This window comes from Cannabis sativa, chromosome X, assembly GCF_029168945.1.
Source record: "Cannabis sativa cultivar Pink pepper isolate KNU-18-1 chromosome X, ASM2916894v1, whole genome shotgun sequence".
In the NCBI taxonomy this organism is placed as follows: domain Eukaryota; kingdom Viridiplantae; phylum Streptophyta; class Magnoliopsida; order Rosales; family Cannabaceae; genus Cannabis; species Cannabis sativa.
The window spans coordinates 50,576,129-50,581,522 of record NC_083610.1 but is presented as its reverse complement, the minus strand read 5'-3'; the positions used below and the strand labels follow the sequence as shown (position 1 = coordinate 50,581,522).

The 5,394-nt window shown below is 37.3% G+C and overlaps 1 non-coding gene across 1 annotated transcript; it reads right to left on the bottom strand.

Annotated features, from left to right (window-relative positions):
* Window positions 1-1,245: 1,245 nt before the first annotated feature.
* On the bottom strand, window positions 1,246-1,352 carry LOC115701639 (small nucleolar RNA R71). The gene has a single exon (XR_004008631.2). It is a non-coding gene; the product is annotated as a small nucleolar RNA R71 (small nucleolar RNA).
* Window positions 1,353-5,394: the final 4,042 nt, after the last annotated feature.

The window sequence follows — 5,394 nt, the reverse complement described above, 5'->3', positions numbered from 1 at the left end:
TTTTACATGTTCAATGATCTCAATTCGAAATCTGAAAAGTGAGAATTGAGAATGCTAAAATTTGGATAGTCTAGGTTTTGATGTGAAACGAAAGTATTTACATAGCCTCAGTGACTAATAGATTATTGCTTAATGCTGATTTTGTGTTGATTTAATTAAGAAGTTAATTAGAGAACATATTATTTAGAACCTAAAAGATCTGAAAAGAGTTAGGTTAATTTATAATCTGTCATTCACATTGAGATAAGGATAGCAATTAGGTATTAACATTGGTAGCTTAACAACAGGATTCACCTCCCTAATCTCTCATCTTGATTAATCTTCGTTTATTTTCTCTTTGATTTTCTGAGTTATTTACTTTCAAATTGCAAACTTATTATTTTACCAAATAGAATCATAAGTATAGTTTAGTAGTACTTAATCCAATTCCCTGTTGTTCGACCTCACTTGCGTGAGATACTACTTGATTGCGTACACTTGCGTAATAAACATAAAATTCGTAACAAGTTTTTGGCGCCGTTGCCGGGGAATTGTTCAAAGATTAATATTACACAAAATTATACTAACTTCTACTTTGGTATATTTTCTCTTGCTGATTTTACTAACCTTTTTCTTGCAATATTTTCGTGATCAATTTCAGGAATCCTAAGTGTATGCGCCGTCAAGGACAAGCTGTCATATTACCAGTTGATCCTGAAATCGAGAAAACTTGTAGGAGAAACCGAAAGAACAAGAGGCAAGAAGGAGTTTCAGCAACTGCTGAAACTTCAGAAATCATGGCTGCTAATGTGAATGCTAATGCTGCGAACAATGGAGGTAATAACGGTAATAATGGTGGCACCGTGGAAGATCAAGCTAATGGCCGTAGCTTGAGAGATTACATTCTCCCTACTCTGACGGGAGTGCAGTCATGTATCAGGCCACCGACAGTGGATGCGAACAACTTTGAGATTAAACCTGCCATACTTCAAATGGTGCAGTCTTCAGTTCAGTTTGGTGGCCTCCCTTCTGAAGATCCTAACCTGCATCTCTCTAACTTCATGGAACTTTGTGAAACTTTTAAAGTTAATGGAGTTAGTGATGATGCCATTCGACTGAGACTGTTCCCATTCTCTCTCAGAGAACAAGCCAAGAGTTGGCTAACTCTATTGCCACCCAACTCTATTGCCACCCAACTCTATTGCCACCTGGAATGATCTGGCAACGAAATTCTTGTCAAAGTTTTTTCCTCCAGCCAAGTCTGCAAAGCTGAGAAGAGAAATCAACAACTTCTGCCAACAAGATAATGAATCTCTCCATGAGGCTTGTGAGAGGTTTAAAGATCTGATCAGAAAGTGGCCTCATCATGGTATAGAGAATTGGATGCTGTTCCACAACTTCTACAATGGGTTGGTAGGAAACACTAGAACTCTAATAGATGCAGCAGCTGGTGGAGCCTTTATGAGAAAGAGTGCTGATGAGGCTTATGATCTATTGGAGGAGATGGCTCTAAACAATCAGCAGTGGCCAACTGAAAGGAGTCAATCAAAGAAGGTAGCTGGTGTGTTAGAGGTTGATGCCATCACAAAGTTGACAGCTCAGGTTGAGGCATTGACAAAGCTAATTGCAGGGCAAGCTAAACAAGCCCAAGCTGTTTGTGAGTTATGTGGAGGAAGTCGTCACTTTTCAGAGTGTCAAGCAGATGTGGATGATTTTCCAATGGATGAAGCTAAAGCCATTGGAAATTTTTCGCAGAATAACAACAACAATTATGGGTTCAACCAGGGTGGTAACCGAAGAAACAGTGGGTTCTATCAGCAACGAAATCAGAACCAGACACAGAACCAACAGTTTAATCAGCAACAAGCCTCTGGTGGAAATTCTCGTTTGCAGACAGATTTACTGCTACAATTCATGACTGAAACTAGATCTTCCATTAAAGACTTGCAGACTCAAATGGGCCAACTAGCAACTCAAGTAGCAACCCGTCCTCAAGGAAATTTTCCTAGCACAACTGAAGTGAATCCTAAGGAAAACTGCAATGCAATTACCCTGAGGAGCGGTAAGAATTATGATGGTCCTGAATTGCCACAACCAGCTGATGGAGATAAGGAGAACAAAGCTCAACCAATGCCAACCCCAACACCAACAGTAAAGAAGGCTACTGATAGCCCAACACCACCACAACAGTCAACACCAATCAGTATTGATCATCATGTGAAAATACCCTATCCTCAGAGACTCAGAAAGACAAATCTAGACAAGAGTTCACAAAATTTCTAGAGGTCTTCAAAAGACTACACATCAACATTCTTTTTGCTGAAGCCTTGGAACAAATGCCCCGTTATGTGAAGTTCATGAAGGAGATATTGTCTAAGAAGAGAAAATTGGAGGACTATGAAACAGTGGCATTAACTGAGGAGTGTAGCGCCATTTTGCAAAAGAAACTACCGCCCAAGCTTAAAGATCCGGGTAGTTTCGATATTTCATGCTCTATAGGGGGTTCGGTGGAAACCAAAGCTCTGTGTGATCTGGGAGCAAGCATTAATCTAATGCCATTGTCTGTCTTCAAAAGGCTAGGATTAGGAAAAGCAAAGCCTACAACATTGACTTTACAACTGGCAGATCGTTCCTTGACTCATCCTCGTGGGATAATTGAAGATATACTGGTGAAGGTTGGTAAGTTTATCTTCCCTGCTGATTTCTTAATTCTTGATATGGAGGAAGATTCAACTATTCCCATTATTCTGGGAAGACCATTCTTAGCCACGGGCCGAGCATTAATAGATGTTCAAAAGGGAGAGTTAAAGTTGAGAGTGCAAGATGAAGAGGTCAATTTTAATGTTTTTTCCCCAACTGACATTCCTACCTGTTGCAAGATTGAGATGGTGAAGGGTTCTTTTGTTAAAGCTAATAAGAAGAAAGCAAAGCCTAAAGAGCGACTTCGAACGATTCGGCGTCGTTGGAAAAGATTGATGTGTGGTAGTTCTGAAGGTGAGCTTACTCTTGTGCGAAACTCTGAAATCAACACGATTGGTGGTCAATTTTCTTCATTTAGTACGAGGGCTATTTTGGATGAAAAGGGTCTGCCCAACCCTTTCTGAGAGGGTCTCAGGTAAGTCTCTTCTCTCTGTATTTTATTGTATACATTGGGGACAATGTCATATTTAGTTTGGGGGGAGAGATTTAAAAATTTTTATCTTCTGCATTTTAATTTTCTGTTTTAGTTCTTGTTTTAGTTAAGGAATGGCAATAAGCTAAAGGATAATTGTATACTGCTGATTAGTGTGATGTGATCTGAAACTGTAAAATAACTGTGTGCTTGATTTTGTTAACTCTTTGGATTAGTTCGGATGCTTAGAAACCTGTGTATATTTGCAATTACTCAACCTGTGAAAATTGTTATAATTGTTTTACTATGGTTTGTGGTAAGATTGATTGAATAGCTTAGAACTTGCATATCTTATTCTTTTGAGGCAAAATCCTTGATAGTGTTCAATTGGAATATGACTTAGGCATTTGTTGGATAGTTTAAGCCTTTCAAGCCTACCGTAATAATGTGTATCCCTAGTTAACCTTTTGAGCCTTAACCTGTTATGTTTTTCACCCATTGATTTGAAAAATTGTAACCACACTATTAATTTTTCTTCACCATGTTATCCATGATATCATAAGCTACATAATTAGTTTGGGGGAGGAGAAACATTTAGTGTGAGGAAATAGTGAGAGGGAGAAAAACTTGTAAGATTGAGAAGATGAAAAAAATTGTGTAATTCAATGTCACTGAAAAAAAAAATTCGAAAAAAAATGAAATATGAAGAAAAAAAAACAATAAAAAGTAAAAATATGTTTGAAAAAGATATGATTTCAGTGATGTTGGAAAAATAATAGAGATGTCTTCTATCAATCTTGGTATATTTGGGAACATTATGGGGTTTTAGAAAAAGAAAAGTAAAAAGCTTGTGGGTTCTGTTTATGTGCTTATGATATCTTGAGCCAAAATTGTCTTTTGCCTATCCTTGAATATCTGAGCCATACTACCTAAGCCTTGAAAAGACCTAATGATTCCAAAGAATACTGTCAACATTAGTGGAGAAAGGTAAGCATGCAAGCTTATGAGTTATCGGGTTGTGGAACTGTTAGAAAGAGTAACACTTTTATAACAATGTTTCACATTTGAATAAATTTTTTGCAGTTGTACATAGTGTTATTAATTGAGCATCTGAGTTAATTGTTAGAGTTAGTAGGATCAAAATTATAGTTTATGCAAGGAAGAAAACAGAGCATGAGTCAGCAGCATAGTAATTATCTGATAGCGTAGTTAGTTTTTTTTTATCTTACTCGGGGGCGAGTAAGAATCTAGTTTGGGGGATTTTGTTAGGTTATAATTAGCCTATGTTTCGGGTCTTTAAAGTTAGCATTATCTCGTCTATTGGTGTCTTTTGGAGCAGTTTTACGCTTGATTTTCATTATTTCAGGTTCTCGGAGTGTTAAAGTTCAAATTCAGTCAAATGGCGAAAAACTGGGATAAACTGGAAAAAATTGGAAAATTCGGCTCCAGACGCGTCAGTAGTCGCGACCTCATGAGAGCCAGGTCGCGACCCTTTTTTCAGGTCGCGACTCTGGTCGCGACTTCGAGATTTGGCAGAACCTCTGATTTTCGAGGTTTGCCTGTAGTCGCGACCAGCTTAAAGGCTAGTCGTGACTTGGTACGGACATCGTGGTTTTGACCTAATTTTGATTTTTCTCTCAATTGGAGGCACACTTCTCATCCCTATATAAGGAATACGACACTGAAGGTCAAAAGTGAGCAGAAATAGACCTAAATAGTGGATGCAAGTGGAGAGGAAGCTATCTTGAAGACCCGGAGCGATATCACCTTCTAGTTTCTTTCTTTTACCCTTAATTTCTTCTTTATGTTTGTGTTTGTTTCTGAATTAATCATGGATGTTTTTAGAGTTATGTTGAACTAAATTTCCCAATAAGGAAGGATGATGAATGTTGTTTAAGTTTATGCCTAGTTAATAAATAATTGTCATTCCTTCATCTTATGTGTGAATACTATCTATATTTGTGTTTAATTCCATGTGCAAGCTTGATCACCTTTTACATGTTCAATGATCTCAATTCGAAATCTGAAAAGTGAGAATTGAGAATGCTAAAATTTGGATAGTCTAGGTTTTGATGTGAAACGAAAGTATTTACATAGCCTCAGTGACTAATAGATTATTGCTTAATGCTGATTTTGTGTTGATTTAATTAAGAAGTTAATTAGAGAACATATTATTTAGAACCTAAAAGATCTGAAAAGAGTTAGGTTAATTTATAATCTGTCATTCACATTGAGATAAGGATAGCAATTAGGTATTAACATTGGTAGCTTAACAACAGGATTCACCTCCCTAATCTTTCATC